At 33.0% G+C, this 19675-nt stretch overlaps 2 long non-coding RNA genes across 2 annotated transcripts; both read right to left on the bottom strand.

Moving 5' to 3' along the window:
- Positions 1–203: 203 nt before the first annotated feature.
- On the bottom strand, positions 204–12400 carry LOC133038593 (uncharacterized). The gene is made up of 2 exons (XR_009688091.1): positions 12319–12400; positions 204–468 (listed from the first exon to the last, which is right to left on the bottom strand). It is a non-coding gene; the product is annotated as an uncharacterized LOC133038593 (long non-coding RNA).
- A 4178-nt stretch (positions 12401–16578) lies between these two features.
- Positions 16579–18558, bottom strand: LOC133038592 (uncharacterized). The gene is made up of 2 exons (XR_009688090.1): positions 18477–18558; positions 16579–16843 (listed from the first exon to the last, which is right to left on the bottom strand). It is a non-coding gene; the product is annotated as an uncharacterized LOC133038592 (long non-coding RNA).
- Between the last annotated feature and the right edge of the window lie 1117 nt (positions 18559–19675).

Here is a 19675-nt window from a genome sequence, read left to right as displayed (position 1 = left end):
AAAATAAATAAAATAATCTAGAATTTCAAAATTAACCATAAGGCTCTTTTGTGAGAAATCAAATTTTTAAAATTCAAAGCCTACTAATATCATAAACTAATTTTAATTAATTAAAAAAAATAATGTAACGCCCTAAATAATTAGGCACGCTACCCAAAATACTTATGAAACCCTAATCCCCTAAATTGGATTACTAATCAAAATAGCGCAGAATTTAAACTTTTATATTAAACAGAAAGAAAATAAACTTGTAATATATTTAAAACTTTTAAAATAGTTGGGATCCCAAAAATATTTACAACCGCTATTACAAGTCATTTATTTCTAGCCGACCTAAACGGCAAAATAGAATTCAAAAGTTCATCACTGATAGACCCTTAACCCGCTTGGTCTGATATGGCTTGAACATGTACATTCTTCATCTTGCTCCTCAAACTCATGGTTGATCAGCCACTGACTTACCCTTTCCTGCACAGTAGAGCACCCGTGAGCCAAGCCCAGCAAGACAGTATAAAACATATCGATAATATGCTCATCATACAATATAAACAACAATGCTATTCAAATTCGTCTGTGTGACACAGACCTGCATGTTACGCTCACATGCCTATTTATGTCTATGTGGCATAGACCTACGTGTTGCGCTCACACGTCTATTTTGTTGGAAATTATTTTACCAGGATCTTAGATCTACTCACAAGTATGTTTATTAACATCCTAAATATGAACTTTCTAAAACGATAAAATAAACACATATAAAGTTTAAGAAACCTTACATTGGGTGCAGCGGAATAATATGACTCCTTCCGTTCAGATATCTAGCCCTTGATTCCTTTCTGTAGCAGAGCATTATCAATATACGAACTGGATCTCTTTCTACGAATCTTTGATGCTGAATCTCCTTTGCTGATGATCTTTCTTCACGATCTTCCTCACTATGATTGAGGTATCACTTGATGTGTGTGGGCACTACTCATACACTAAGGATTTCGAAATTCTCAAGAGGGAAGAGAAGAAGTGACAGCTAAAGATAGGGAGAGAGAAGGCTCAGTTTTTCTGAATAGAAAAAGTCAGAAGAAAAGTGTGTTTTTCCTGAAGCCTTCACTATCTATTTATAGCATTCCACTAGGGTTAGATTTGAATTATATGGCATTAAAATAATGAAAAAAACAGTTTAAATTTCCTACAAAAGTGGCTGGCCCTACACTTAGTGGATTGGGCCTTGCTTTTTGCAATTTTGCAATTTTAACACCTTTTGTATCTGATTTCCTCAAAAATGCCAATTTCCTAATTCAATTATTTAAATGCCAATTCTAACTATTTAATAACTATAAATAATTATTAAATAATATTGTCATTTATCATATTTATTAATTGAACCATACAAAGTATCATAATTAACAAATATGCCCCTATAAACTCTTTCTTTACAATTTCGCCCTTACTTAGTGAAAAATTCTCAAATAGACATAGTCTAATTTGAGAATTATAATTGATTAATCAAAACCAATTACATGAGTCTTACAAGCAATATTATCTCAACTAGTGGGGGGACCATGGGTCTATATAACCGAGCTTCCAATAAGTAGATCAAGAATTTAGCACTAAAATTCACTAACTTATTAATTCTTCGTTGAATCCACGCATAGAACTTAGAATTGCACTCTCAGTATATAGAATGCTCTATATGTTCCACCATATAGACACATCATTAGTTATCCATTGTTATAATCCTAATGTGATCAATGATCCTCTATATGAATGATCTACACTGTAAAGGGATTAAATTACCGTTACACCCTACAATGTATTTATTCGTTAAAACACTTGACCCCGTATAAATGATATTTCAGCTAATGTGAAATGAGTACTCCACCATTTATGTTCGTTTGGTCAAGCTCGAAGGAGATCATCCTTTGCTTACTATTCGCCAGATAGAAGCTATAGATTCCATGTTTATGATAGCGCTCCCACTCAATTGCACTACCGTGTTCCCAAAATGTACGTATCACCATGACCTAAAAGTAGGCTTAACTAACAAATCAAAGAACACGAATAGCCTCTCGAGATTGAGCCTAATCATATCAGGATTAAGATCATTTGATCTAGGATCAACTAGGCGATATTGACTTGAATAGATATTACGGTAAGTTTAATAAATCTAAGTCAAAGTTCAATATCGGTCCCTTCCGATGCATACTCCATGCATCCAACCTGAGCTTTACTTTAACCAATGTTCTGGAAAGAACATAGTATTTCTCCAAATACAAGTAAACTCTTGTTGTAGATTATCATATCGGTAAAACCACGTGTCCGATAAATCTAGGAAACTTTATTCACATAGTCATGTTTACTTTCCAATGTGTTGACGACACAATAAACGGGATCAAGTATGTGAAAAGGGTTTGAGATGAATTTATACATTATGTACATATAATCATGAAATAAATCATGTGAACCATGCAACATTAAATGTTATTTACGATCTATATTAATAAACAAATCGATTATATTGAAATGAGTTTTATTTAGGGCATAAAACCCAACAAACTCCCACTTGCACTAATATAAAACAAAAAGTGCGTTTCAAATAATCTCAACACCTTGATATACAAATCAAGTGTAGTAGTAGTAAACTCCTCGTAATAGGATCTGAAAGGTTGAATTAACCACAACCTTTTCTCCACTATTACTCTTCCTTTAATCACAAAATCATTGATAATGTGAAATTCCTCTCTATATGTCTACTCTCTTGGGATACTTGGATTTTATACCTTTGGCAACTACTTTTGGTTAATCAGGAAATTAACACTAGTAGTTTAAGGCAATTTGGAATGATGCCAAAGATGTATAGAACTTTCCTTAGACTGAATAAGTAACTTTCCTGCTGACTTTAACATTCAGTCTCTCTCTGGTAGACTTAGAGAATTCAGATAGGTTTTTACACTTCTCCAAAATAACTATTCCACCCCCAGAGTAATCACCATCTTATCAGAAATATTTACTAGCACATAGGCAAATTTCGAAATCTGATATGGTGTAGTCTAAGAGTTTTAAACACACCCTTATAGACTAACATATAGTTCCTCTTCTTAATCTTAAAATTTACTTGATTGTCTTCCAATGTTCTTCTCTGGATTAATCGATACCTACTCATTACTCCCACTCAACACAGGTGTCCGGTCTAAGGCATACAAAAGCATATCTAAGACCTCTCACTTGTTGATGTAAGAAATTCTTTCATGGCTTTATCTTTTACGGAATAGTTAAGACTTTTCCTTAGATAAATAAAATCTATACCTAAGAAGTTGTGAAGCTTCTATAGATTGCCATTAGAAAGAAAATGCTTGACATCTTACTAAAGTAAGTTGCTTGCATTAGAGTAAGTAATTACCAGGTATACCACAAGCCATAGGTTTAGATAAACTCAAACCTATAATACTAGGAACAGGAAGTTTTGTTAAGTCCATAGAATAGACTTATTAACGAAAATTTCCTTTTATGTCCTTGTAATAGAAAACTTTAGGTCATTCCATGTGAATGGATTAAACCATAGTTCCATTGGCTTTCTTCTTAGTTTCTTATCTTGACAATCCATTACTTGTTTAAACTCACAATGGATTTTAATCACTAGTGTCTCCCAAGTCATAAGAAGGTGAGTTCCTAGAAACTCTCCCACTACGACAAGGTACCGCGAATTATGTCGAAGAAAACTAAATGGTATTAACCTCTTTGGTTGTGACAAGACAACAGAGGCAGTGGGATCATCATATGTCATATAAGATGATAGAACACTTTTGGAATCAAGAATTAAATATCTCCTTTATTTGCTACTTGTTTTCCAGACTTAGTCATTTTCTTAGAAAAGTAGTATCTGTTTGAACAAACACTTTCTTATCTATTGACAATGAGATGGTCCACCCCTAATCACTTAGAATAGCTAAGAAACCATGGTTAACAGTTCTAGCTTTTCTTAAGATTTTGATTAGGTCATCCATGAATCTAGTAATGATTTACATTAAGTATACAACCATTACATCATTCTGAAATTGTATTACCATAGAAGGATTTAGGCAACGACTAGTAACTAATCATCAATATGCAACTCGAAATTTCTGGGGAGGTAAGTTTGGATATAATTCAAAAATCAATTTAATGATCTTTGAACTGCATATCTACTAACTATTTCTCCACCCCTATCAGTTCGCAAGATCTTTAACCACATACCTTAATGGTGTTTAACCATTGCTAGAAATTAATGAAATTTTTCAAACATTTCAAATTTCTTTGCATAAGGTATAATCTAGAGTTATCGTTTTAAGAATACAACGAAAAACTCATATCCACCCCTGAATGTACATTCATCTGCGAATGAGATGAACTACTTTCAGTGGATATAGGCATATTAACTCTTTGCAGAGATTGATCTTGTCAAATCCACTATGAACAAGATACAAATGCCATAGATTAAGAAAATGTGGTAGTGTCTATGATGACATAGGTTTAGTTACATCAAAGAGTTCTTAGAATACTTCAAGTGGATCCTGGTCACAGAATACCTAACTCACATTCCATACAGTTTTAATCCATTAATAAAAGATGGATATTAAACACTTGAGAAAGTGTAAGCCGTATTGTATTCGGAATTAGAAATTTAAGAAAATTTCTATTTGGAATCTAAAATTAAAGTCAAAGACTTAAATTCAACCAAATTTAATGAGTAATTCTTTCTTGGACCACCACTACTAATACAAACTCTAAGTCAGATTTGCCCATACAAGTAGGAGATTTCTAAGATTGAGGATTTATATCAATTGGGAATAGAATTTCGGGGTTATAATCATATGCGTCATTTAATTTCTTAAGAGAAAATATAATGACATGAAATGATTCATAGACCATTCATCCAATGATATATTTGAAAGCTAATTCGAAATGAATAAGCTAAGAGGAATTAGGATAATTTCGTTTAAAATAAGAATCCAACGATGCTTCGATTAGCGAAAGTCAAAGTAATCTTATTTATATAATCTTCTTGTTTCATATCGTAAAAATACTAGTCTAAGGTGTCATCAATTGATGAACAGCTAGATGTCGCATATACAATATTTATCTTTCGAGATCTAACACTATTATGTATGTCTAATGGTGAAAATCCACTAGGGATTTATCTCATTAGATAAACAAGCCAAGTTAGACCAACAATGAAGATTCGAAATTAAACTACAACTTAATAACGAGAAAATAACATGGTTCAATATAAATTCATACACAATTCGTAAATTATAAACATATAGTAAGTAGGAATGACAAGTGAAAATACTAAAACTTACAATCCTAAATAATTTCCAAGGTTTTCAACAAGCGATATCGGTGTCCCGTTTAGGCGAGAGTCAAAGCTACCATTCATTGAATAGAGTTGTCAGCTCGTCTAAAATGTTAAACATTCTAGCAACCTTTTATTCGATCAAGATTGGAATTCAGCGTTGTCCCGTTTAGGCGAGAGTCAAGGCAATTCTATCTTATGAGCTTCCACCATTGTTTCATAATTTGCAAGTCAAGTATGGTCGCCACCATTAGGGTGATCCATACCATACAAAACACTTACAAACTACTTATCATGCGAGGTTAAACGGTGCGAAATTGCTAATGAACGTTCCTCCATTAGGGAGGATTACTCACTAAAACAAACGCGGTGTAAAACCCACAATGGAGATCGAATGTCTCTTGATAATAAAGCTCATTATTTAAAAAGAGTTGTATTTTCTTTTATTCTCTTTATTTATTCTATTTATTTTAAATATATATTTATTTATTTAAAATTTCCAATTTAGAATGAAAAATTCTAAATATAAATTTTAATTTAATATTTATAAATTTTACTTAGATGGATATGAAAATAACATGAATTATTTCCATCTTAGTAATAATTTCCAATAAATATTTAGAAAAAAAATATTTAAGTTGTTACAAAATTAATTTAAATTAATTTACAACTCAAATTTAATTTTCTATAAATATATATTGCATTTCGAAAAATTAAAGTATATAAGAATACAATTTTCGAAAAATGCATATTAAAATAAAAAATAAATCCTGGAAAAATTATTCTAATTTAATGTTGGCCCAAAATTAATTAATAAAATTAATTTACAACAAAAAATATAATTTTCCTATTTAATTAAATATATAAGAAAAATTACAAATATTTAAGTATGATGATGAAAATCAACTTAAATATTAATTTTCTATTTAATTAAATACACTAGAAAAATACTTCAAGCAAAAATATCACCTATCTAGATTTTCCTTTGACTAATTAATTCTATTTCTAATAATATACTTTAATTCAATTTATTTTAAATTAATCAATAAATGAAAAAATCATTGATTTAAGTTGATCCAAGAATTAATTAAAATAATTAATTTACAACTTAATCTATTTTTCAAGATAAAATTCGAAATTCTAGCATTTAAGAAATGCAATTTCGAAAATTGATTAATAAAATAAAGAAAAAATATATTTTGAAAATTATTTAAATTTAGTTGAAAAAATAAATTTCAACTAAAAATAATTTTCTATTTAATTAAATGTCATGAAAAAGAAATATTTAAGTATGATGATAAAAATCAACTTAGATATTTAATTTTCAAATTAATTAAATGTATTAAATTCAAGAAATAAATAATTAAGTGTAGAGAAGGCTTAATTATTAATCTCTAGTTTAATACTAGGAAAAAATATACTTAAAATAAATTGTACCAAAATTAATTATTTAAATAATTAATTTCACAATGTATAATATTTTCCTATTTAATATTAGAAATAATAAGTAGTCTAGAAATAACTATCTAGAAAATATCTTATTTGACTAAGTATCTTTTCCACAAAATTTGAAAAAATATCTAATTTAAGTTGACTAGAAAAAATCTAGAACTTAAATATTTTTCAAATTTAAATTTAATTAAATATCAAAAATTAAGTTGTAACCACTTAATTTGAAAATATTCCATTTTAAGTTAATATTCGAAAAGATATTAACTTAAAAAAATATCTAAAGAATCTTAATAACCAATGCCTAAAATTCCTCAACTTAATTTTGAAATTTTGAATTCAAAAGATATTCAGATTTAAGTTGGTTAGTTGAAGATAACTAAATATCAACTTAAATAGGAATATTTAATGAAAAATTTAAATTAAGTTCCAGAAAGAATCTAGATGGTTATAATTCTATATTTAATTAAATACAAGAAAATACATATAGTTTAGCTTAGAATAAAAAATAATTCTTTAAACTATATTTTTCTTAAATTAATTTCAAAATAAATGAAATTAATTATGTTGCTAATCAATTTTAATTAGGTTAAACTAGTGTAATTAACCTAGTACAGTCATTCAAATCAGGCAAATGGGCCTTCACAATTGGGGTGGTTTGTGTGAGGGGGTGCTGGGTTCAGTATGTCGTACCCACTTCTATGGCTCCCAACTCTCACACAAGGCCCAAAAGAGAGGAATTTAACCTTAATAAGAACAACTGTTATTAATTGAATAAGCCCAAAACTAAATGGGCCTAAATAAAATCTATCAATGACTATGACATTTTATTTAGCAACATTAACCTATATGCATCTATAATAAAATTAAACACATAGGCTCACACAGGCAAACTTTGGATGGGTCCTATCATGTTGCTAGGTCATACACAGATGAAAGAAGATTGTAAATATACCTGTTACAAATTATTATCTTGACCAAGGGAGCCATCAGATCATTAGATCTGGCAAAAAGTAACCATGACTATTTGCAATCAAGTAATAATAGGTTTTAAAAACTTACACATAAGCTAAAACACATACTCCTGCAACAAGGTTAGCTGGATAGTTGGATGTAGGATTTATTTAATTTTAAATTAAATATTTAATTTCGAAATTAATTAATTAAATAAATAAAAAAAATTAAAAAAATTTCGAAAACTTTTAAAAAAAAATTTAAAAAAAAATTCGAAATTTAAAAAAAATTAAAATTAAACCTACAATTTTTGAAAAATTAGGTTTCAACCAACCTAAATATCATTTCAAAAATTTGCTAACTACTTTTAAATTTTAAATGTTATTTTATAAATAAAAATTAAATAAAAAATTAGAAAAGATAAATAAATATCTTTTTCAAATTTTTAAATATAATTTAAATAAATAAAATAACAAAATTTAAAAAAATTAGCAAAATATCTTATATCTATTTAAAATTACATGATTATAAATATCTTATTTTAAATTTAAATATGGTCAAAATATCTAAAAAGATTTAATTAAAAAAAATCTTAAAAGATAAGATATTTTTAAAATATCTTAAAAGATATTATAAATATCTTTAAAAGATATTATAAATATCTTAAAATATCTGACCTTAAATTTAAAAAAATATAATCAAATTTAAAAATAAGATAGATTTTTAAGCAAAAAGATAAATACTAATTCTATTCAAATTCAAATTACACTAATATCTTGAATTAAATTAAAAAAAATTTAAATTAATTCAAAATGATAATTAGAATTGAATTAGGAATAGAAATAGTATATATACAAAACCATACAAAAAATTGGAAGTTAATTCCATGAAAAAGTATGAAAAATTGAAGAAAATTGAAAAAATTCGAAACTGTACGGACAGTTCTGCGATCGCAGGAAATTATCAGCACAGCCCCGATTTTGTCAAATCTTCAAAAAATCATAACTAATTCAAATAAAATCCAAATTGAGTTCTGTAAAAGGCTAACTTGCTTAATTTTTTCCATACTATCCAATAAAAATAATGCCAGAACCGAAATAACAATTATTTTTCACGAAAATTTCACAATCATCAATCAATCATCAAATAACACTCAATACAACATGATACCATCCAAAGAACATACAAACAATCGTTTTAAAGTCCAAATTACATGTAAGTAAATCAATTACCTTGGCTCTGAGGCCAGTTGTTGGAAATTATTTTACCAGGATCTTAGATCTACTCACAAGTATGTTTATTAACATCCTAAATATGAACTTTCTAAAACGATAAAATAAACACATATAAAGTTTAAGAAACCTTACATTGGGTGCAGCGGAATAATATGACTCCTTCCGTTCAGATATCTAGCCCTTGATTCCTTTCTGTAGCAGAGCATTATCAATATCTGAACCTGGATCTCTTTCTCTGAATCTTTGATGCTGAATCTCCTTTGCTGATGATCTTTCTTCACGATCTTCCTCACTATGATTGAGGTATCACTTGATGTGTGTGGGCACTACTCATACACTAAGGATTTCGAAATTCTCAAGAGGGAAGAGAAGAAGTGACAGCTAAAGATAGGGAGAGAGAAGGCTCAGTTTTTCTGAATAGAAAAAGTCAGAAGAAAAGTGTGTTTTTCCTGAAGCCTTCACTATCTATTTATAGCATTCCACTAGGGTTAGATTTGAATTATATGGCATTAAAATAATGAAAAAAACAGTTTAAATTTCCTACAAAAGTGGCTGGCCCTACACTTAGTGGATTGGGCCTTGCTTTTTGCAATTTTGCAATTTTAACACCTTTTGTATCTGATTTCCTCAAAAATGCCAATTTCCTAATTCAATTATTTAAATGCCAATTCTAACTATTTAATAACTATAAATAATTATTAAATAATATTGTCATTTATCATATTTATTAATTGAACCATACAAAGTATCATAATTAACAAATATGCCCCTATAAACTCTTTCTTTACAATTTCGCCCTTACTTAGTGAAAAATTCTCAAATAGACATAGTCTAATTTGAGAATTATAATTGATTAATCAAAACCAATTACATGAGTCTTACAAGCAATATTATCTCAACTAGTGGGGGGACCATGGGTCTATATAACCGAGCTTCCAATAAGTAGATCAAGAATTTAGCACTAAAATTCACTAACTTATTAATTCTTCGTTGAATCCACGCATAGAACTTAGAATTGCACTCTCAGTATATAGAATGCTCTATATGTTCCACCATATAGACACATCATTAGTTATCCATTGTTATAATCCTAATGTGATCAATGATCCTCTATATGAATGATCTACACTGTAAAGGGATTAAATTACCGTTACACCCTACAATGTATTTATTCCTTAAAACACTTGACCCCGTATAAATGATATTTCAGCTAATGTGAAATGAGTACTCCACCATTTATGTTCGTTTGGTCAAGCTCGAAGGAGATCATCCTTTGCTTACTATTCGCCAGATAGAAGCTATAGATTCCATGTTTATGATAGCGCTCCCACTCAATTGCACTACCGTGTTCCCAAAATGTACGTATCACCCTGACCTAAAAGTAGGCTTAACTAACAAATCAAAGAACACGAATAGCCTCTCGAGATTGAGCCTAATCATATCAGGATTAAGATCATTTGATCTAGGATCAACTAGGCGATATTGACTTGAATAGATATTACGGTAAGTTTAATAAATCTAAGTCAAAGTTCAATATCGGTCCCTTCCGATGCATACTCCATGCATCCAACCTGAGCTTTACTTTAACCAATGTTCTGGAAAGAACATAGTATTTCTCCAAATACAAGTAAACTCTTGTTGTAGATTATCATATCAGTAAAACCCTGTGTCTGATAAATCTAGGAAACTTTATTCACATAGTCATGTTTACTTTCCAATGTGTTGACGGCACAATAAACAGGATCAAGTATGTGAAAAGGGTTTCAGATGAATTTATACATTATGTACATATAATCATGAAATAAATCATGTGAACCATGCAACATTAAATGTTATTTCTGATCTATATTAATAAACAAATCTGATTATATTGAAATGAGTTTTATTTAGGGCATAAAACCCAACATATTTTTGTCTACGTGGCGTAGACCCACGTGTTGCTCTCACACGTCTATTTACAATAAGGCCTTAGATCAGTTCATCTCGGTTCTTGTTACCGAGTCCAACCTGGTTATGCCTTGAGCGCATAACCCTTAGTCTCAACATATATATTTATCATATAATTATTTGTGCCACTGCACTATTTGTCTATTTGCTATAGACCTGCGTGTTACGCTCACACGCCTATATACGTCTATGTAGCATAGACCTACGTGTTGCTCCCACACGTCTATATATGTCTATGTAGCATAGACCTACGTGTTATGCTCACACGTCTATTTACAATAAGGCCTTAGTAAGGTTTATCTCGATTATAATTACCGAGTCTAACCTTGTTATGCCTTGCTCACATAACCCTATTCATATATATTTACGTAATCCATACATTACGTTCTTTTAGTGGTTTATCATAGTAATATACTAGGTCTAACCAAGTTATGTCTTATGCACATAACTCTTGAAATATATGTATGTATTCAATAGATAACAAAACATATAGAATCTTAGGGTAATAACCCTAAATTACATACCAAATAGTCTCTCATATAACATATCATTGCATGCTCAAAATAACACTTATAGAGATTAATAACCCTAATTCATGCTTTCACTTGATTAGCAATATTATTGTACATCATGACTTTCTTACCTTCATATAACTTTTAGGGTAATAACCCTAGACTGCATTACTATCAAACTCAAGGTACTAATTTACCGAGTCTAACTTAATTATGCCTTGTGCGCATAATTCTTTATTACAATATATTTAGCATGGCATATCATTTATACATTAATAATTACTAGGGTAATAACCCTAGGCCATTAAACCGCTCACTCAAATCATCCCCAAACATTCCCAAACTTTCCAGAGCATCAATATATGTCATAATAAACATATTCCACAACTTAAACCCAACAATTGCACTAAAATCAAAAAGTGCCATTAAAGCACCAAGCTTGAGTTCCATGAACTCAAGCTTGCTTTTCACAACCAAAATCACAATTAATCCACTTAGAGTAGCTAGCAAATATTATAGGGTCTAAAACACATATTTATGCATCAAAATCCAACAATAAACCCCATAATTTCAGATTGTAAAAATCAACTTAAAATTATGTTCAAACTCCGAAACTTCAAGCTCTAAACTTGAGCTTCAACTCAACCAGCTCAATCAATTTTCCAGCTGCAAACACTTTCAAAAATCTAAATTCAAGACATGAAAATAACCCTAAAAATTTATCTAGAGCTCAATCAAACACCCAAGCAAGGATTCAAGCATCACATACTCAAATTCAACAAAACTAACTTCAATTCCTTTACACATGCAATCTCAAGAATATTAGCACAAACTTATGCTTTTACAACACTCAAATTCAGAAGTAAAAATCAAGATTAAAGTCATAGGAAACTACCTCAAACTCAAACCAAGAGTAAGCTCAAAGTTCTACAATTATCAAGCTCCAAAACCACCAAACATCAAGCACTTTTCTTCAATTCTTAAAATTGAAAATCAAGAGATAAAGAGAGGGAGAGAGGGTCGGGTAAGAGAGAGGAATAACACCAGAAATTAATCCATTTTTTTTTTAAAGAAATTCATCTTTATCCATCATAGAAAATAAAGGTCAAATGACCAAAGTGCCCTTAAGGCCAAAACACACATGATCACCCTCACAAGGGTAAAATAGTCATTCAATACTCAATTAATTTCAAATAAATTTCAGATTATCATTCATCAAATAAAATGCCAAATTATCAATCCAATTTACATTTCAGGCCCGAACCCGGTTCGGCCCGAAATTCCCAGTTGTGACTATAACGCGCTAACCTGTCAGAACACACCTGAAAAGACAACACAGGCATACTATGTAATAATATAGTTCTATTAAGCACGTAATTAAATTAATTTCATCATTTTACCCTTCTCGGGTCATAATTACCAAAATGCCCCTAGCTCACCAACGGGGTCTTTAATATATTAAAATTCATATAAATCACATATATTGAATTATATAATAATATAATTCCTCCATTATACATAATTATCTAGTTAGGGTTTTGCTAATCCATTTCTTAATTCCGGGTATTACAATTACCCCCTCCTTATAGAAATTTCGTCCCGAAATTTACCTGAACAACTCCAGATATTTCTGCTGCATATCCGTCTCGAGTTCCCAGGTTGCCTCTTCTACCTTACTGTTCTTCCACAGTACTTTCACCAGTGCCACTGTCTTGCTTCTCAAGACTTTCTCTCTTCTATCAAGTATCTGCACTGGTTATTCCTCGTATGACAAGTTCGGCTGAAGTTCCAATGCTTCATAACTCAGAACCTGGGATGAGTCTGAGACATATTTCCGAAGCATTGAAACATGAAACACATTATGTACAGCTGCCAGCGCTGGGGGCATAGCCAACCTGTACGCTACTTGCCCTATCCTTTCAAGGATTTCAAAAGGTCCAATGAACCTCGGGCTAAGCTTTCCTTTCTTCCCAAAGCGTTTTATGCCTTTCATCGGAGATATTCGGAGAAATACCATGTCCCCGACCTGAAAATTAATATCTCTGTGCTTTGGATCGGCATAACTCTTCTGCCTACTCTGAGCCGCGAGCATTCGTGCTCTAATCTTATCAACTGCCTCACTTGTTTTTTTTTTAACAGCTTCGGGACCCAAGAACTTTCTTTCACCCACTTCATCCCAGTGAATGGGCGATCTACACTTTCTTCCATATAAAAGTTCATAAGGACCCATCCCGATTGTTGCCTGATAGTTGTTATTATAAGAAAACTCGATCAGGGGAAGGTACTTTACCCATGATCCCTCGAAGTCAAGCACACATGCACGTAGCATGTCCTATAAAATCTGAATGGTCCTCTCGGATTGCCCATCCGTCTGAGGATGAAAAGTTGTGCTAAACTTTAACTGAGTTCCCATAGCTCGATGCCGAATTTTCCAGAATCTTGATGTAAACTTCGGATCTCTATCCGACACAATGGACTTTGGGACACCATGCAGACGAACAATTTCTCTAACATACCACTCAGCATACTGGTCAATGGAGAAATTCGTCTGAACAGGTAAAAAGTGAGCAGACTTTGTAAACCTGTCCACTATGACCCACACAGAGTCAAATTGTCCCGTGGTTCTGGGCATACCTACCACGAAGTCCATAGCAATGTCTTCCCATTTCCACTCTGGTATTTTCAGTGGTTGCAGCAACCCTGCAGGTCGCTGGTGCTCAGCTTTCACTTGCTGACACGTAAGGCACTTTGCAACATACTCAGCGATGTCATTTTTCATGCCTGGCCACCAGAACATGGCTTTCAGGTCTTGATACATCTTTGTCGACCCTGGATGAATTGAATAAGGAGTCGTGTGAGGCTCATCCATGATCTCTATCTTGATGTTCTCATCCATGGGCACACAAACTCAATTCCTAAATATCAACATTCCCGTTTCATCTATTGAGAAGTCACTAGCCTTCCCAGCCGAAACCCTAGCTCGAGTTTTTACTAATTCTGAATCTTGCACTTGTGCTTCATTGATTCGCTCCAAAAGAGTAGATTGCGGGGTAATATTACCTAATTACCCTACAACCAACTCAATCTTAGCTCGAGTCATCTCATTTGCTAGCTGTTGGGAGATTTGCTTCATCGTATTTAACTGATTCTGACCCTTTCTACTTAAGGCATCAGCAACCACGTTGGCCTTACCAGGGTGATAAAGGATCTCACAATCATAATCCTTCACCAACTCTAGCCAACGCCTCAGTCTCATATTCAGGTCTTTCTGGGTAAAGAAGTATTTCAGACTTTTTTGATCAGTGTATATCTCACATTTCTCGCCATAAAGGTAATGCCGCCAAATCTTTAGCGCAAATACCATTGCTGCGAGTTCTTAATCGTGAGTAGGGTACCTCTACTCGTACTCCTTTAACTGCCGAGAAGCATAAGCTATTACCCTCCCAGCCTGCATAAGCACACAGCCGAGACCCTGTCTCGAGGCATCACAATATACCACAAACTTTTCCTTATCTGAAGGAAGAGTTAGTACAAGAGCGGTAATCAAGCGTTGCTTTAACTCCAGAAAACTTTTCTCACACCGATCAGTCCAAACAAACTTCTGGTTCTTTCGGGTCAGCTTCGTTAAGGGTACAACAATCTTTGAAAATCCCTCAACAAACCGACGATAATAACCAGCCAAACCCAGAAAACTTCTGACCTCTGTAGCTGACTTCGGTACTGGCCAATCCCGAACAGCTTCAATTATTGTCGGATCCACTATGATCCCATCTTTATCCACTATGTGCCCCAGAAATGAGACACGGGATAACCAAAACTCACACTTCCTGAATTTAGCATACAGCTTATTGTCCCGTAATCATTGTGAAACTGATCTGAGATGCAACTCATGTTCTTTATCTGTTTCAGATTACACCAAGATGTCATCGATAAACACGATCACACATCTAATCAGGTAATCTTGGAACGTCCGATTCATATAATCTATATCAAGTATACTACGTAGCTTTGGCCCATCTTTCACCCTGATGGTGATTCTTACATTTCGGACATTCAAGATATGACTTGAAAGAGGATTCGTGACCTTGACGGTCACCTCAATTTCCCCGATACTTTCTATTACTCCCTGATACTTCGAAAGCCTCAGCCTTCCGTTTGTAATCAGGGTTGCCACTGTCGGTCCCCTTACTGACGTTACCACTAGCAGGCGGATTCGATGTCATGACGGCATCCTTTGCGGTCTGCTCATTTATTACAGATTATTCAGCCTCCTCAACAATTAAGGCTAGCTCTATCACTTTCTTGTACAAAGTGTCATATGAAGTGGTAACCTTCAAGTCCCGACTGATTGTGGCATTCAGTCCTCTCTTCATCCACTGCTTGGCCTTAATTATGTCAATACCTCCTAGAAAAGTCGGAGGTTGCAGCTTCACGAACCGCTCAAACACCGAGTCTCAATGCGGCATAACAAACCCCTGGTTACCCACCACTGGCACAGGTGCTGGTGGTAACACTTGATCAACAGGGGCAGCCGGTTACCTTAATCGTCGCAACTCTTCTTCTTGACGAAGTATGACACTTCGCATTTCTTGAAACATCTGCTGCCATTCAGCAGGAGGATTAGCATTGCCAACCTCCGCATTAATTCCCCGGATTCCGCGGAGGTGGGGGCAGTGCGGTGAATTGGTTTGGTCTACACCAAGCTCTACTAACTCGCCCTGTGGTCTAGATGATTAAAGTCCACTACTAGTACCCGTGTAATCAACAACCCCAGCGAATTAAGCACCAATACCACACTTACGCACTTAATGCCTTAAACCCTAACTCATCTATTTACCTCATACATATTTACATAAACAATTAGCATTTATAGCATGGCATCACATAACACATACATACTCTAGATGCTTGCATACGGCCTAAAATGGAAAGCAGTAACCAGATGATCACACATACAGTCAAGTATTTACTCTCAATACTTACTGCACCATGAGTCGAGCTTATCTCTGACGACGAATGTACATGTTCGGCCGGTCTACAGGAAGTTTAAAAACCTTGGCGCTCTGATACCAAATTGTAACGCCCTAAATAATTAGGCACGCTACCCAAAATACTTATGAAACCCTAATCCCCTAAACGGGATTACTAATCAAAATAGCGCAGAATTTAAACTTTTATATTAAACAGAAAGAAAATAAACTTGTAATATATTTAAAACTTTTAAAATAGTTGGGATCCCAAAAATATTTACAACCGCTATTACAAGTCATTTATTTCTAGCCGACCTAAACGGCAAAATAGAATTCAAAAGTTCATCACTGATAGACCCTTAACCCGCTTGGTCTGATATGGCTTGAACATGTACATTCTTCATCTTGCTCCTCAAACTCATGGTTGATCAGCCACTGACTTACCCTTTCCTGCACAGTAGAGCACCCGTGAGCCAAGCCCAGCAAGACAGTATAAAACATATCAATAATATGCTCATCATACAATATAAACCACAATGATATTCAAATTCGTCTGTGTGACACAGACCTGCATGTTACGCTCACATGCCTATTTATGTCTATGTGGCATAGACCTACGTGTTGCGCTCACACGTCTATTTATGTCTACGTGGCGTAGACCCACGTGTTGCTCTCACACGTCTATTTACAATAAGGCCTTAGATCAGTTCATCTCGGTTCTTGTTACCGAGTCCAACCTGGTTATGCCTTGAGCGCATAACCCTTAGTCTCAACATATATATTTATCATATAATTATTGGTGCCACTGCACTATTTGTCTATTTGCTATAGACCTGCGTGTTACGGTCACACGCCTATATACGTCTATGTAGCATAGACCTACTGTTGCTCCCACACGTCTAATTATGTCTATGTAGCATAGACCAACGTGTTACGCTCACACGTCTATTTACAATAAGGCCTTAGTAAGGTTTATCTCGATTATAATTACCGAGTCTAACCTGGTTATGCCTTGCTCACATAACCCTATTCATATATATTTACGTAATCCATACATTACGTTCTTTCAGTGGTTTATCCTAGTAATATACTAGGTCTAACCAAGTTATGTCTTATGCACATAACTCTTGAAATATATGTATGTATTCAATAGATAACAAAACATATAGAATCTTAGGGTAATAACCCTAAATTACATACCAAATAGTCTCTCATATAACATATCATTGCATGCTCAAAATAACACTTATAGAGATTAATAACCCTAATTCATGCTTTCACTTGATTAGCAATATTATTGTACATCATGACTTTCTTACCTTCATATAACTTTTAGGGTAATAACCCTAGACTGCATTACTATCAAACTCAAGGTACTAATTTACCGAGTCTAACTTAATTATGCCTTGTGCGCATAATTCTTTATTACAATATATTTAGCATGGCATATCATTTATACATTAATAATTACTAGGGTAATAACCCTAGGCCATTAAACCGCTCACTCAAATCATCCCCAAACATTCCCAAACTTTCCAGAGCATCAATATATGTCATAATAAACATATTCCACAACTTAAACCCAACAATTGCACTAAAATCAAAAAGTGCCATTAAAGCACCAAGCTTGAGTTCCATGAACTCAAGCTTGCTTTTCACAACCAAAATCACAATTAATCCACTTAGAGTAGCTAGCAAATATTATAGGGTCTAAAACACATATTTATGCATCAAAATCCAACAATAAACCCCATAATTTCAGATTGTAAAAATCAACTTAAAATTATGTTCAAACTCCAAAACTTCAAGCTCTAAACTTGAGCTTCAACTCAACCAGCTCAATCAATTTTCCAGCTGCAAACACTTTCAAAAATCTAAATTCAAGACATGAAAATAACCCTAAAAATTTATCTAGAGCTCAATCAAACACCCAAGCAAGGATTCAAGCATCACATACTCAAATTCAACAAAACTAACTTCAATTCCTTTACACATGCAATCTCAAGAATATTAGCACAAACTTATGCTTTTACAACACTCAAATTCAGAACTAAAAATCAAGATTAAAGTCATAGGAAACTACCTCAAACTCAAACCAAGAGTAAGCTCAAAGTTCTACAATTATCAAGCTCCAAAACCACCAAACATCAAGCACTTTTCTTCAATTCTTAAAATTGAAAATCAAGAGATAAAGAGAGGGAGAGAGGGTCGGGTAAGAGAGAGGAATAACACCAGAAATTAATCCATTTTTTTTTAAAGAAATTCATCTTTATCCATCATAGAAAATAAAGGTCAAATGACCAAAGTGCCCTTAAGGCCAAAACACACATGATCACCCTCACAAGGGTAAAATAGTCATTCAATACTCAATTAATTTCAAATAAATTTCAGATTATCATTCATCAAATAAAATGCCAAATTATCAATCCAATTTACATTTCAGGCCCGAACCCGGTTCGGCCCGAAATTCCCGGTTGTGACTATACCGTGCTAACCTGTCAGAACACACCATAAAAGACAACACAGGCATACTATATAATAATATAGTTCTATTAAGCACATAATTAAATTAATTTCATCATTTTACCCTTCTCGGGTCATAATTACCAAAATGCCCCTAGCTCACCAACGGGGTCTTTAATATATTAAAATTCATATAAATCACATATATTGAATTATATAATAATATAATTCCTCCATTATACATAATTATCTAGTTAGGGTTTTGCTAATCCATTTCTTAATTCCGGGTATTACAAATAATATAAATTAATTTTATTCTGCCAATTAGATTTTTGATTGAAAAATCAGATTCTACACAAAATTCTACCAAAAATTGGCTTTTGTTTCATTGAAAAACGATTTTTGAATCAAAAGTTATGAAGAAAACAAGTTTGGTGCACAGGGGTATGCATTGCCCATTTGACCGAGCATCAAGGTTGTATACAGCCTATCTGACCGAGGGACATGGACGGAATAGGGCAAGGTTCGGACACGCTAGTTGTCTGAAGCGAATTTTTTCTGAGCGAGCCGCACCTCTCCTCATGCGCATGCGTATGCATCCCGAAACCAGATATTTTCATTCAAATTAAAAAAATCATAACTAATTCATAAAAAAACCAAATTAGGTTCTGTAAAAGCCTAAATTTATTAATGTTTCCTCTACTTTCCAGAAAAAATAATTCCAGATTGAAATAAAAAATATTTCAGTAACATATATTGCGATTTCTAAACTATCATCAAATAAGCACATAAACCCCATGAAACCATCCAAATCAACAC

Source organism: Cannabis sativa, chromosome 5 (genome assembly GCF_029168945.1).
Source record: "Cannabis sativa cultivar Pink pepper isolate KNU-18-1 chromosome 5, ASM2916894v1, whole genome shotgun sequence".
NCBI lineage: Eukaryota > Viridiplantae > Streptophyta > Magnoliopsida > Rosales > Cannabaceae > Cannabis > Cannabis sativa.
Note: the sequence above shows the minus strand (reverse complement) of the source record. Positions and strands in the feature narration are given on the sequence as shown.